The following is a 16,603-nucleotide window of genomic DNA, read 5'->3' as shown; positions in this document are numbered from 1 at the left end:
TCTGCAGATGATCTCATCCATGATAAAACAGCCCATCTGGAGAGTTAGCCAGCTGGTTGTCACATTATTGATCTAGTGTATGAACACCATCAGCAAGAGGCCTGAGAAATACGACCAAATACTGTCAACAGGGGCAATATGTGTTTATAAAGCCACTGCCCAAACAGGAAAATACACTGGGTAGCAATTAGGTTTGACCAAATTCACAGTACAAGTCATTTTATAAATCGCAGTAATGATATAGAGTGGCCCCAGAACTATTTGGACACTTAAAGGGATATTCACCCAAAAATGTTAATTCTCTTGTCATTTACTCACCCTCATGCCATCCCAGATGTGTATGATTTTCTTTCTTCTGCTGTACAAAAACAAAGATTTTTAGAAAAACCTCAGCTCTGTAGGTCCATACAATGCAATTGAATGGTGGCCAGAACTTTGAGGGTCCAAAAAACAATCCATATGACTCCAGTGGTTAAATCCATGTCTTTAGAAGTGATATGATAAGTGTAGGTGAAAAACAGATCAACATTTAAGTCCTTTTTCCCTATAAATCTCCACATCTTTTGTTTGAAATGCCACCTACTGGGCAGGGAGGTGAATTTATAGCAAAAAAGGATTGAATATTTATATTATTTCCAATATGTGTTAAATGAACTAAATATGCTGTATACTGTACAATACTGTCATAGTACCAGTTTACTCAGGACCTAATGTTGTGGCATAATGGAAGCCACTGTAGACAGCCAGGGACAATACAAATCCAAACACAGACATGTATTAACAGGCTGTGATTATTTAAACAGCTTGAGTAAAATTGCATAATAATAATTTTGCATGCTGAAACAAAACAAGCAAATGACTGGGCTAGCCAGACTGTCTCTCTGCGGCTATAATGACAGAGAGACCAGGGGGCCACAGACACTCACGATTTTAGCTACAGTCCTGAACACGCAGAAGGTAATCAAAGCTGTTTGACGACCTGATGTTTAAAACAGATGAACCTCATCGCAGTAAACAAAACAACCTCTGTGCACTTGCCCATCAGTTTATAATCAGTAGGGGTAGGAATACTGTAGGTACATAACGCAGTTAAGTGCTCCTCGAAAAAAGCAACAGCCTATTAAACAGGTTGTTGACCATGCAGATGCGCCTAGCTAGACCTTTTTTCTAAGTGTGGCACACAGCAGGAACGACACATGGAGAATGACTTAATTATATGTGTTAATCAATGCATGCAAGTATAACTGAATCCTCAAGAGTTCCAAACTCAGCTGCATGTTTACGGATAGAACACACCACAAAATTAGCCAAGTTTTTGACAATTAATCTGCAGCAATTGTTGCTTTTGGAACTAGTCTTTGGAATCAGTTAATGGCAAAAATAAACACTGATGACTCGCAGATCGCCGGCAGATTCTAGATAGGGTTCCCACCCTGAAAAATTTGGGATCATCCCATTTTTTATTAAATGATGCATCCCATTTGAAATCAATATGGGATGAAATTTTAAAAATATCTGTCATAATAAGCATCCCTATTAGCCAAATTTTTTTCCTCACTTAGTTTCTTATTTTCTTATGTTTATTAGATAATCATGAAGTATTCTCATTTGAAAGAAAAATCTCTTCAGAGTCTCTGGTGTATTTTGGACTTGTTATAGTTGAAAGTTCTGTGAATTTAAATAGTTTTTCTGGTTATTACTGGGAAATATTTAATTGCATCTGGAATTTCATATACTTTGGAGTACTGTTGGCATCTTTTTCACCATTTAAGAAAAGACTAAGGAGATTGTGGCAATGGGGGCATGGTCAAGTGCCAGTCCGGAGAGAGAGAAGCGGTAAGGGCACTTAAACCTGAGCTAAATTATGTCTAACACCTGTCTCTAATTCCAGTGAGCACGGGGAGAGCAGATAAAACAACCCACGCCACCAGCGTGACACCTGAAGAGTCACTGTTGTGAAGCCGTGAGTAGATTAAAAATCCTTACCTGAGAGGAGCAACTCGCCTTCAGTGTCCTCCTTCCAAACCCTTTACAGAGATTTTTTAACACATTTAATTAAAATATATCTATATCTATATATCTATATCTATATATCTATATATATATATATATATATATTAGTAGTTTTACAGATTGTTTTTTTTTTCTCAAATCGCCGGCAGATTCTAGATAGGGTTATATATATATATAAAAATATAACTGAATTACAAATGGAAAAATACAAAATAAGGAAGTACAGAAGCACAGTCATTGTGAAGTAAAGCAGAGCCGGATCTGACATTCCACTTAAGCGAAACCTACCTGTCAGTGCATCTAAAAAGCAAACAACCTAGCATTATATCTTTGGCATTGCATCCTTTATTAAAGTTCAAATAATAAGCAAGCGCATCATAAACAAACTACAAAAATAGCATTTCTCTGTGCGGTCAGCACCATGAGTCGCGTGAAGGGGAGAGATTGAAACTGCACCCTCTGGCACGGGGACACCCATCCCTCATGCGTGTTTGCTGTAGCTAATTAATAACGGATGCGAATGGATTGCAACGTACTAAACTATAATATACTGTAGCATATGTGTCACATGTGTACCTTATTGTGAAGTAAATCAGCGATACGAAGCTCTATTAAGAAGATAGAATTTGTTTTGGTGAGTTAAAGATGGATCGAAGTGAAAATAAAGGTGAGAGAATGTAGTCTTAGCCCATTATATTAAGTTTTTGATCAGTTTTTTTGGCTTGTTTTCCAAAAATAATATCTAAAAGTCCTTCAAAACAACGTACATTTACATTAGTAGCTATACTGCAGAAGAAAAAACACAGTTTATTTTTAAAACACGGTTTTCTTTAATTAAACTTAATAAAAAAAGTTTTTTTCCCCCTTAGAATCCAGTGAATGTCATTTAGAGATATTTTTAAAAGATGATTTTGTCCTCTTTATTGTTAGTAAGCACGTTTAATACAACCTTTTATGTCTAGGCACAAGCTGTCAGCTAGTCGGTTAAGAGCTAATGATTAATCGTTGAAATAATCAACCAAATAGTCGAATAATCGTTCTAATAATCGTTAGATTAGTCGATTAAAAGTGGCTTGCTGGTCTTTGCTAGTATAAGATGATCTAGCTTGTTCTGTCAGCCTGGCTAATCTGGACTTCAACTGCACTAGTTGGTCTCCTAGCATGGTGTTCAGATGGTTTTGCCTGTTTTGCTGGTTTTAGAAGGGTTCTATGCACAAACAGGCAAAACCATCAGATCAGCCTGACCAGCCTGGGTGACCAGGTAAGACCAGCAAACCAAAATGTTTTAATCAGCAGGGAACCTAAAATATTAAAGTTTGGCACGTAACTTGTCACACACTGTTTGAGCTACAGGCATGAATGATATCCCAGATTGTGCAACACTTTAAAGACCATCTAGCAACATGCCAAAAAACACTCAAAACACATTAGCAATACCTTGGAAATCACTTATTACACTCTAGCATCCTGTTTGTCAGTTTTGGACCGGCAAGCACCACACCTTCCTCATAAAATATATAAATCTTGCTGCAAGTGATATTTCTCATCTGTCAGTGAGGACTGAGTTAAAGTGGTGCCACAAACTTAATTTCCATTTTGGAAGGTGGATTAAAATAAACCTCTTCTCCTCTTCCTCTCTTTGTGGAGAATCACCTCGGTAACACCTTCGCTTCTTATTAATAGAGCGTAAAATTAAATAAAAGGAGTCCGTCTGAAAAAAAACTCATAAGAACTCACCAGAGGAAACCAGGTAGGGTAAAATACTGAATAAAAAGTCAGTGAGAGAATGACATCGCTCTGTGAAGGATAATTTGGCTGAGTGTTAAAAAAGAAAGAAAATTAAGCACAGATTTGTTTTTGTCCACTCAGAATATCGCCACACGGTCTGAAAGATATAGGCAGCCCTGCATACATCATAATTAAACTGTATAACTGCAGCCTTAATAAAGATTTAAAGGGATAGTCTCCCAGAATTAGACCAGATGAGGGCCAAATTATACACTCACACATTATTCTACAGGGAAACTACTGCAAAACAAGGCTTAATCCTGTCTGGGAATTAAGCAGATAATAGTCATTATCATACAAAATGACTCACATTTGCAAAATACACTCTGTTTTTTGGTTGAATGCCACAAAACCTGTCAAGAACATATCCAGCTTTAATTTACATAAAAAGTTGAATTTTATGGACTATTAATATATATATATATATCACATTATTTGTATGACAATTAAGCACCCCCAATTCTCACAGTCATATTTCAAAAAAATTATACATACACCGGGGGCCAAAAGTTTGGAATAATGTACAGATTTTGCTGTTTTGGAAGGAAATTTGTACATTAATTTACCAATGTGGAGTTCAACTGATCACAAAGTATAGTCAGAACATTACTGATGTAAAAAACAGCACTGTCACTATCTGAAAAAAGTCATTGTTGTCCTCAGCTGACAGCTTCATTGAATTCTACCCGCTCAACATCAGTTTCATGTACAACAGTAAAGAGAAGACTCAAGGCCTTATAGGAAGAATTAAAAAGAAAAGCCACTTTTGAAACAGAAAAACAAAAATAAAAGGTTAGATTGTGCAAAGAAACACAGACATTGGACAACAGATAATTGGAAAAAGTGTTATGGACCAATGAATCGAAGTTTGAAGTTTCTGGCTCAAACAGGACAATGTATGTGAGAGGAAGGGTGAACGAAAAGATGTTGGAGGAATGCTTAACACCATCAGTCAAGCATGGTGGAGGAAATGTAATGATATGTGGGTGCTTTGGTGCTGGAAAAGTATGAGATTTATACAGAGTGCAAGGAACCCTAAACAAGGAAGGATATAATTCCATTCTCCAATGCCATGCCATCCACTGTTGTCAGAAATGAATAGGGGCCAATTTCATAATGCAGCAGGATAATGATCCCAAGCATACTTCTAAGTTATGCAAAAACTATTTGCGGATGAAGGCGTCCTCAGGAGTACTGACGGTGATGGGCTGGCCAGCACAGTCGCCGGATCTTAACCCCAGTGAGCTTTTGTGGGATTAGCTAGACTGTAAGGTGTGTGAGAAGTCCCCGATAAGACAGTCACATATATGGCAAGTGCTACAGGAAGTGTGGGGCGAAATGTCACATGAGTATCTGGACAAACTGGCAGCTGGCATGCAAAGCTGTCATTGCTGCACGTGGAGGATTTTTTGGATGAGAACTCTTTGAAGTAGTTTAAGTTCTGAAGGTTTGTTTCAAATTGTAATAGTACATTTTCACGTTATTAATGTCCCGAATATACATTGTGATCAGATGAATGTCACTTTGGTGAATCAAAGATGAAAACTGTTGGCCCCCAGTGTATTTAAATTGTGAATTATTTACATATCATGGTAGTAATTGCTGTAAAATAAATTATTATTTTATTTGTATATATATATTTTCGCATCTAATACAATGATACTCCAATATTTTCAATGTCACTTAAGTTTCCAATTACTTTTTGGGTCCATTTGTTCTTTGCAAATCTGTGTAGAATTGCGTTCTTCACAAAATAAAGATTTAGTTTTTAGAGAATTCTGTTCTACTTAATACAAAATATGATACTAATATGATGAAAAATAAATGGTGAAAATTGTACTGAAATACCAATCATGAATCATTGAATCAGCAGAACATGAATTCTCAGATCACAAATCCGAAACACAGTTAATTGCTTGTTGTTTCAAGCTGTGTGGCATATATGTTAATGATAATTGCATAAATTAAAAAAATTAGAAAGGCAATGTAATTAGCTGAAGATAGTAGATTTAAAACTTAAATAGTTCTGGTTTGCAAATAAACTCACTGCAACACACTCTTCTGGACTGTTCCATTTATAAACCACTACAAATGCCATAGTATCTTGTAACATATCCAGTGCTGGCAGTTTACTTTTGTATATATGCATAATATACAGAAGACTGCATGTACAGTTGGGTTTAAATGTTCACTTCTATCTATGGTTTCATCTATTTTTAATTTTTTTTTAAAAAAAACATTCATAGTAAATTATATAATCTGCATCTAAGAAGTGAAAGTCCAACTGAAAAATTAACGTTAATGTAAAATATAAGTATAAATCTAATTTTAAGTTATATAGCCTTTATTATTTGAAGATGTTTGTGGACAGGCAAAAATCATTAAATGGGTAACAAATTAATAAAAAAACAAAAAGACACCCATTTTCATTTTAAGATGACGTCAAAGGCATAAATAACTAATTACTCATTTAGATTCATAGGCTATCCTTGTATTTATCTTTATATTTAAAATCAAAGAACACACAGTTGTGCTCCAATTAAGATAGCTGACGTCAGTTCATTACAACGTAGGCCCACCTAATCTATTCTTAGAGATGCCGACAACTTCCCCAGCAACACAATAATCTATAGAACACTGCATAACCTACAGACAGCTCTATCTGAAGCGATCACATTAAATAAAGAGTCTTTAATTATTCTCAAAGCCAATGTGTTTTATTAACAAACCATTGCTATTAAAACATGTTTCAATAAAATCAACTTAACCAATGATGTGCATTTAGGGTGGGACTGTTTCTTTCTCCAACCAATGGAAGACAGAGGAACTAATCAGGAAACCTCTTTGAAAACTTTTCACAAATCTGCTTTGTGGTGAAACTATACACTTCACCTTTTAGAATGAAGAGGCAAAAGTTACCAACCCCAACTGCTGATATTAATAGGGGTGCTGGGCACTCTTTTGTTTACTCTTTTTAAATGTCAGAGTCGGTGCCTAAACCTGCAGCGATGAAGCCCAGCCCTCATTGACATGGATCAAAAGGTGGGAAAAGGGCAGCACAGTCATTATCACCATTGAGAGGGGAACTTTCAGTTGGGTTACAGGCTTCAGACTTGGTTACACTGAGAATTAAAGAGCCACTGGGGAAAAAGCGACCTGTGAGAGAAGTCTGGAAAGGGTGAAGCGTGACTGGACACTGCAGGCGGCAAATAGAATCACAGCCAAAATAATAAGAATATTAATTGTGAGGAAATAAGGATTCTACCAGGGTTATGAGCCATATAGAATTGAGAATGCCTTTCAAAAGGAACGTTCCAGGTTCAATACGTTCAATGTACAGCATTTGTGGCATAATGTGGATTACAACACAATAGTTTTGACTCGTCCCTTCCTTATTGAAAAAAGAGAAATCTTGGTTACAGTGACACACTTACAATAAAAGTGAATGGGACAAGTCCATAAACATCAATCATCAGTATAGCCACAAGACGTAAACATTAAACATGTTTACATGATTTTAGTGTGATAAAATCGATTACTAAGCTAATCTATGTAAAGTTCCATCCAAAATTAAAACTTTGCTGTTATGACAATTTATCACAGTAAACCCAATAATCCCAAGAAGTGATTTTATCACTCTAAAATCATGTTAAAACATATATTGTTTATGTCTTGTAGCTATACTTTTGAAACTCTGTATTTTAATGTTTATGGATTGGCCCCATTCGCTCCAATTGCAAGTCCTTTAAGGTATCCACAATTTTGCTTTTTTATTTTATTTATTTACCATTTTTAGTCTGTCGATTTGGCCAAAATTTTGCTGAAACTGGAGCATTGCTTTAAATTCCAATTTGAAATCCTAAATTTGAAATGAGGTAGAAAACGGAATGCAGATAGAAATTTTGAAGGTAAAATTCAAATAACTGATTTGTGTAGTTTTTATAATAAATGCAATTTGTTTAGTAGGAATTACCTACAAACATGTTATCATAAATGTAACCAATGGAGTATTTCCAGAAACATAGATAATATTAATGATATTTTACATACCTATAGAAAATAGATTACCCTTGGGCCAAACAAGGCCAACTGGAAAGTGAGGCGAGGCCAATGTCAAAGGCAGATTTGACTTACCAGGTTGTATAGCCAGCACACAACAGTACAGTTTCTGGAAAAATTAAAAATTGCAGGAACAGTAAAATTCTGTTAAAATGCACAATAGACAAAATGGTGCCCAAATTAAGAATTTTCCATGGAGCGAGATCATGGACTGTGTGCTAGGACATTGTCCCGCTGAGTGGAGAGACCACTCAGGACACCATGGCAGTTGGTGAGTTGTCATTGCTAACTTATCTTGCTAGCTAGATAATGTTTGCATACATTATAAACTCGATATTCTGATTAACTAGATAACTTATACCTCAAGCTTTTGCTTCCCTCTTGCTTATTAAATGGGTGAGGTGTGTGACGATGGCACCAATGTGGCGTATTGCAGGCAGATTTTAAGAGAAGGATATAGCTGCAGGCTGTGCTCCAGAAAGGGACGGGAGCACCAAACCGCCATTAAAGATGTAGGGTGCCCCTTACCTAACCCCTTTCCCTACCATTAATCAGAATGATGAATGGTGAGAATGCTGTATCTGTGCAATTGCAGAGCTTTCTGGAAACAAACAATATTGCAGAAAAATTCCAATCTGGTTTTAGGAAAAAACATAGTACTGAGTCAGCACTTCTAAGAGTTTTAAATGATATTTTATTATTCGTTGACTCTGGGAACTCAGCAATTTTGGTGCTATTAGATTTGAGTGCGGCATTTGATACAGTTGATCATGACATTCTTTTATCGCGTCTTGAAAAGTGTGTGGGCATTCAAGGAACTGCCCTTAGCTGGTTCCGATCTTACCTTAGCAATAGAACATTTTCAGTGGGTACTGGTCGCGCTGTATCATCTGTAGCACGAGTTAACTGTGGTGTTCCTCAAGGGTCTATTTTGGCTCCCATTTTATTCTCACTATACATGCTACCACTGGGCTCAATTTTTAGGAAGCATGGAGTGTCTTTTCATTTTTATGCAGATGACACCCAAATCTATCTCCCTTTGAAACGAAATGACAAGCAAGGCCTAGAAACTTTGCTTGCCTGTTTAACTGATGTACGATCTTGGATGTCCTTGAATTTCTTGCACTTAAATGAGAGTAAGACTGAAGCAATTGTTTTTGGCCCCTCTGTGGGTAAAGCAAACCCGACTACTGACTATGATTATTTAAACTCTTATATCAAACCCACTGTGAAAAATTTGGGAGTTCTTTTTGATTCATCTCTCAAGTTTGACCAACAAATAAATTCTGTAGTAAAGTCTTGTTTTTCCATCTTAAACTTCTGTCCAAAGTTAAAACTTTTCTATCTTTTAATGATCTTAAAACTGTCACACATGCTTTTGTTTTATCTCGTTTGGACTACTGTAATTCACTATATATTGGATTACCCCAATCCTCCATGTCACGGCTTCAGATGGTCCAAAATGCCGCAGCCAGGTTTTTAACTGGGGTTCGTAGACGAGAACACATTACTCCGATATTATTGTCTTTAAATTGGTTGCCAGTGTGTTATAGAGTTGAATTTAAAATTTTGCTGCTAGTTTTTAAGGCTTTGACTGGTCTGGCACCATCCTATCTGTCAGATCTTGTAAAGGTAAAAAAGTCAATAAGAGCCTTGCGATCCTCAGACAACATTATACTGTCATATCCCAGATCGAGATTGAAGTTGCGAGGTGATCGTGCATTTTCAGTGGCCGGTCCTAGGATATGGAATAGTCTTCCTTTATCTGTGAGGTCTGCAACGTCTGTACATGATTTTAAATCTAAGCTACAGGCTTATCTTTTAACATTTAAACCCTAACCTAGTGTTTTATTGTCTGTTACTGTATTGTGTGTGGTTTGTTTTATACTTCTTCATTTGTACAGCACAGTGGTCAACTTCTGTTGTGTTTATTTGTGCTTTATAAATAAATAAATGAAAAATGAAAATAAATGAAATGAATCATGAGTGTAAGTGCTGCCCCCTTTTGGAGTGTCTGCAAGCCACGTCCTCCTCGAAAGTAACCCCACCCTCTTATGGACATCCCACCCCGATTTGAAGGTCTCCGGCCTGAAGCTGTACATACTTGGATTTTAGGTCAATGCTGCGGGGCTGTTTGCCAGATGGTGGGAATGCAGAACGATTTTGATCTTATGGCTTAGGTCCGAGGCTATTGGCCCCAGCTTACCCATTAATAGCCTTGGCTCACACTGGCCCGATAGTGGAAAGGTGGCTAATCTCTCAGAATGCTCTAATTTAATATAAGTCTTCCAAATGGAGCCCAAAAAATTATTTATTTTGACTGATTTGTCCCAAACTTGTGTTAGTTTATTAAAATTCATCTGTTGCATGACTAAGTAGAATTTATTGAATTCCTTTTCCAATTATTCCAATTCAAAGTCTTTCCCAACCCTGGTTTTCACAATGAGACTTTAGGAGATTGGTTACCTCAAGCATCAGCCATTCAGAATGCTTCATCTTCATCAAACTCAAAGTATGCTTTCAATTCAATACAAATTTGTGAATCGTAACTGATTTGTCTATATGTTCTAAAACTCCCTAAATGATATCCCCTCAAAACAATTCTGCCTTTGATTCAGTAACCTTGGAACGCATACGAAGAACGTTGGTATTTTGGGCAGGTGGCCTTCTGGACGTTTTCCATGTCCACACTATGATGGAAATCACAGCTTCTAATTGGACCAGATGGTGAGGAGAGAGAGTAGCCAATTATGGTTGATTGCCTACCCACACACGCAGAGAAAGCAACGTCCACATCCAGTATGGGCATCCGCCTACACAAACGTACCTATAAATTTGTAGAGGCATGAGCTGAACAACAACAACTTTGAGGGGTAAGTGCATTCAAGCCAACTCAAACAAACTGTAATAAACACACAAAATCTAGAACAGTGATTCTCAACTGGCCTTGCTTTAGGACCCAGATTTTGGGCCATGACCTCCCAGTTAACAACCTCTGTTCTAGCTCACTAGGGACAATATCAGTCACCAACAAAAACACGATTTGGTGTAGGCCACAGAAGTCTTTGAATCAAAGTAATTTCAGCACCCTGGAGAGCACCAAGACTTTCGCTTCAAGGGAACGAAGTGAGGCATTGATTGCAGCACCATGGACAGCTCTTACTAAGAGCCAGAAATGATTGGTATTAACTGAGCATGCCTGAAATGACAGTTTTCACGGCTCTCTGTTTCATGAGTTTACAATGATGGACTTTGAACTATAAATATAACAGTGACATCAAACAGAGAAAAAGACAGACAAAAGAATTACACATTGATAAGCCTTAGAACTTTCTCAAATTGGAAGAGGAATTTGAATGACCTGTAAACTGCCCCCGTGATAAATGGAAAATGGTAAAAGACTTTGTTATCAGGTGTTTAGTAAAGAATGTTTGATGACACCTTGCAAGCAATGTAATTCATAAAAAGCTAATATAATAATATATCCAACAAGGAAAGCACATATAGCTCATTCTAGCCTCTCTGACTTTCCAGCTTTCTATAAAACATATTCAACGATAAAGCCCGGCCTTCAAGGTTTCAGACTGCTACTGACCACAAAAGCCCTGATTGCAATTAACTTAACACTCAGAGTTCTACTGAACACTGTTTTTAGACAGAAGTGGACTGCAGAGGTTCTAAAAGGGGTTACCTGTAAGGAGCCATTCACACCAAATGCACTTTGCGTCCATCTGCACTACAATTGTTTTATGTAAACACTCATTGCTCTGTTAAAAGACATCAACTTTTCAAAGTGTCTCTCAACACTTGTGTTCTGTTGTATTTGTTGTGCTGCATCTAGCTTTTTTTTAAGCGCAAGAACGCATTCGACCTGAATGGCCCCTAACTGTACTCATTGTCTGTGAAATCTGTAATATGCTAATTCATCAAACCTTCAAAATCGACATCATCAAAACCCCTTCACTGAATGTACGAACACGTGGCATGAATAATCTATGAAACATAGATGTGTTTTTTTTTAATCTGGAACAAATGTGATAAGGCTAGGTAATAATGGAGCATATTCATTTTTGAACATAAGTGTGGGTGAAATTAAGCCTGTCTGAAAAATAAATTCAGATTGATTGTGTTTTTTCACAGCTACTAGATATTAGCACAGATTTAATTAATGGCACATGCTATGCCTTGAGGAGAAGGGGAGCGTGTGGTGTGCTGTCATGAAATTACCTCACCTCATGTGTGCTTTGAAAGTTAATAAGAGAGATGCAGAGGCTTGGGGCTTCATGAGCAATGCAGACGAATGATTTAGCCCATTGGATAATGCATCTACTAACTTTGGCATTTAAAGAAAGTGATGAGACAGGAAATGGCTAAGTGGATTGTACAGCTTAGTAGATAACTTTCTTACACTGTGAGAAATTTTATATATATATATATATATATATATATATATATATATATATATATATATATATATATATATATATGATGATGCACACCTGGCGCTGAGTTGACTAAATCGGTGGGAGAGAGGTAAGGGGGCCCGAAGATACCAGTTCTGGGGGGAGAGAGACAGAGAGAGTGAGAGAGACGCACAAAGCAGTGTGTGTGCGTCTTTGTTTTGCAGTTTATGTTATGTTTGAGTTCAGTTTGTTATTAAAGTTTTACTTTGACTGTTCAGCTGGTTTCCGCCTCCTCCTTGCCCATCTTAAGAACCTTGTTACATTGATACCGAAATCCAGGAGGGAGGATTGATGTGCTGACATCTGCCAGAATGCGGAGAAGACTGCTGCCGTCCGCAAGGAGGAGAGGTTCAGTGCCATTGCCTGGCTTCACGGAGGATCGCTGCCCAGCCGGCCGAGGACCAGGCGACAGCGTGTCCGGGGACCAGTGAGCCATTTTTCTCTCTCTCGCTCTCATTCGGTCTGTCCCGCTTGATCTTTCTCTCTTCCCTCTTCCTCCCCTCGTCCCTTTCAGTTTCCCAGGAGGTGGAGAAGGTTGGTCAAAAGAGCAGCACCTAGGGGGACCCTGGCCTGAATCTGGTGGTGGAGGAGTGTGATGAGGAGGGGGACGTGGCCAGGTCTTTGGTGGCACTAATGTCACCAAACAAATCTGCAAAAATAATCACCATTTTCAAACCGATTCCCAAACGCTCCCTCCAGCTTCCATTAGTTGGAAACCAGAGACTGTATCCCGCCCCAAACTCATGCCATTGGTTGAGTCAGTGTTGCTCTGCCGGGCTGGTCAAAGCCTCATTGTTAGACTTTTCGGGGGGGATTACAAATGGCTAAGATCAGGGAGATGAGTAAAAGTAAGGAGCCACACACACACACACGCACATGTTGGCAGGATGTCTGGAGCTCGGAATGGACGTTCTGGCTGGTCTAAGTCTTCTCTATAATTGCCATGAGTCAGCCTGCACAGGGCTGGACCTGAGGCCTGCACACACACACACACACACACACACACACACACACACACACACACACACACACACAAGTTCACAAACATTCACGGCTCAGCATTTCACCCTGCCACTGCGTGCCTGCCATAGTGAACAGGACAGGATCTGTGTGTAAGTCTCCGGTACATTGGAGAAAGCCTCTTTAGTATGCAGTTGAGATGGTAAGAGTGTGTTTGTGCATTCAGACTAGGCAAACGAGCTTGAATTCATTAATGAAATTTGGGCCGTGATGTTGACAGCTTACCAGGACATGATTGTGTGTGTGTGTGTGTGTGTGTGTGTGTGTGTGTGTTGGTCAGCTTTTGCCTGCATTGTGGGGGCCAAATGTCCCAAGGATAGTAAAACCTGAAATCACCTACACTGTGGAAACAAGCTGGCTTAAAAACAGCTTAATAAAAAAATGTAAGGTTAAATATAAATATAAAAATGCAAAAATGATGTCAACAAGGATTAGGTTTAAAGGAATACTTAACCCAAAAATTTTAATACAAAAATTAAAAAAGCTATGCTTGTGGGGATATCTGGCCCCCACATTGTTGGTAATAACTGAATTTTGTGGCTAGCGTCTCAGACAGAATTAAATATTTTAATTATACATTAATTATGTTAAACTCAGGTGATAAATTCCCAAACCAGCATCTAAATTACATGAACTGGAGAATGGCTATGAATATCAAACTTTATTTCAATGCCAAACAATGTGCCCTTACATTTTTCAGACATGCTTGCTTTTTAGTAGCTGACTGTTAAGATTTTCAACGGCAAAACTTGTGCACTTTAGCTCAGACACCTAACCTTTCGGCCGAAACCATTATTATTTACAGCACTCATTTGCAAATGTTTAAAATGGCATTTCACACTTCATGCAGCTTGGAGGCTAGCATAGAAAATTTTTTTAAAAGTGCGATGCAAGCATCTAAAATGGTATTGCACATGTATTGTGGTGGGGCAATGCTTTCTAAAACACGATATGAAACATTTGTTGTACTCCTAATAGTAAAGCTTGTACAATATTGATGAAACTTAAAATATCTCTGCTGTATGTAATTATTGATATTTCAAAAGTTTCTCTTATCCCTGTTTAACATGCAGAGACTATAAAGTTATTTGTAGGTTGATTTCGGGGAAAATAAATAATTTACAAGCCGTCACTTGGTGGCTCTTTCGAAACATTTCTATGCTAGTTTGAGAGGGATATGTCATGTCAACTTCTGCATCAACCAGTGGAGTAAGTTTGGGGTGGGACTATCTGAATGTCAGCATAACTGTGACTGTGGCAAAATTTAGCAAAAGGATATTACGTGGTTCACTACATGTATCGCGACAGTTCCAAGGTGAAATGTCCACTGTGTGTTGCTAAAAGCAAGTTAAGATTCACCAATAAGATGAGTTTTTGAAGGTTAATATTTTATTTAAAACTGGATAAGAGGTAGACCAATAAATCAGTTTCAAAGATTAATCGGTGCCAAAAGTTGCTTTTTGGAACTATCGGTTATCTGCAAAAATCTCTGTCGATAGGTTTTTTTCTTTTTTTTCTCATCAATAAACCTCATCTTGTGATATATATATATATATATATATATATATATATATATATATATATATATATATATATATATATATTCACACAGGCAGCCAAAAGTTTAGAATAATGTACAGATTTTGCTCTTATGGAAAGAAATTTGTACTTTAAGTCACCAAAGTGGCATTCAACTGATCACAATTTCTCAGAACATTAATAATGTGAAAAATTACTGTTATGCTTCCTGTAACACTTGCCATAGATGTGACTGTATTATCGTACTGTATCTCTCGCGCATCTTACAGTCTAGGTGATCCCACAAAAGCTCAATGGGGTTCAGATCCATAACACTCTTTTCCAATTATCTGTTGTCCAATGTCTGTGTTTCTTTGCCCACTCTAACATTTTTGTTTTTCTGTTTCAAAAGTGGATTTTTCATTGCAATTCTTCATATAAGGCCTTGAGTGTTCTCTTTACTGTTGTACATGAAACTGGTGTTGAGCGGGTAGAATTCAATGAAGCTGTCAGCAGAGAAGAGTTTGTCATTTCTCAAATTAGAGACTCTGATGCACTTATCCTCTTGTTTAGTTGTCCTTTGTCTTTGAAAACTGTAGTGTACAACTTTGTATGAAATCTTCAGTGTTTTGGTCATTTCAAGCATTGTATAGCCTTCATTCCTCAAAACAAAGATTGACAGACAAGTTTCAAGAGAAAGTTTCTTTTTTGCCATTTTTGACCTAATATTGACCTTAAGACATATTCCATACTCAAACTCAAAAACAAACACAAAGACAATGTTAAGCTTTATTTAACAAACCAAATAGCTTTCAACTGTGTTTGATAAAATGGCAAGAGAATTTCTAGTACCAAATTAGCAATTTAGCACTCAAAGATAAGTTGTTGGAGTGATAGCTGCTGGAAATGGGGCCTGTCTAGATTTGATAAAAAAATGACTCTTTTCAAATAGTGATGGTGCTGTTTTTTTACATCAGTAATGTCCTGACTATACTTTGTTATCAGTTGAATGCCACTTTGGTGAATTAAAGTACCAATTTCCTTCTGAAACAGCAAAATCTGTACATTATTCCAGTATGTATGTATATATATATATATGTGCACGCACGCACCACTTTATTATAAATGCCTGTACATCTACTTATTCATGCATTTATCTAATCAGCCAATAATGTGGCAGCAGTGAAATGTATAAAATGAAGCAAATGACCTCTTGTAGCCTCAATGTCTGTGCCGGTCATAGTAAGGAAAGACTAAGATTTTTTTTTTTTTTAAATCAGCCAATCTGCCTTGGTTATCGGTATGTGCAAAATCCACTATCGGTCGACCTCTATTTTAAATCAACAAAACCTACCTCCCTTCCCCAAACATTAAAGCTAAACCTAACAGATAGCATAAAAAAAAGTAAATATGAGATGAAAAACAGAACTGTTGAAGAAAACACATCATTTTGTGGTGCTTTGTGGATACGATAGCATTGTGTGAGGAAGTGTTTATGAACTGATAATCTGCCCTTTTCCTTGTGATTTGTCTGAAAGAGAATAAAAGTCATTGATTTTGTTGCACCTCAAGTGTTAATTGCACTAGGAAACTGCCCTGATACATACATACACAAGCCACGTAAAAATCATTTTACAAAAATCTTGTTATAGTAACGTGATTCTATGAGATTAGGTTGTTGAAAAGTTATTTTTGCAAGTCCGTTTGGTGCTGCTAGTGATGCCACAATTACACATTTTAAC

This window comes from Xyrauchen texanus, chromosome 50 (genome assembly GCF_025860055.1).
Source record: "Xyrauchen texanus isolate HMW12.3.18 chromosome 50, RBS_HiC_50CHRs, whole genome shotgun sequence".
Classification (NCBI taxonomy): domain Eukaryota; kingdom Metazoa; phylum Chordata; class Actinopteri; order Cypriniformes; family Catostomidae; genus Xyrauchen; species Xyrauchen texanus.
The sequence above is the reverse complement of the archived record's forward strand: the minus strand, read 5'-3'. Positions refer to the sequence as shown.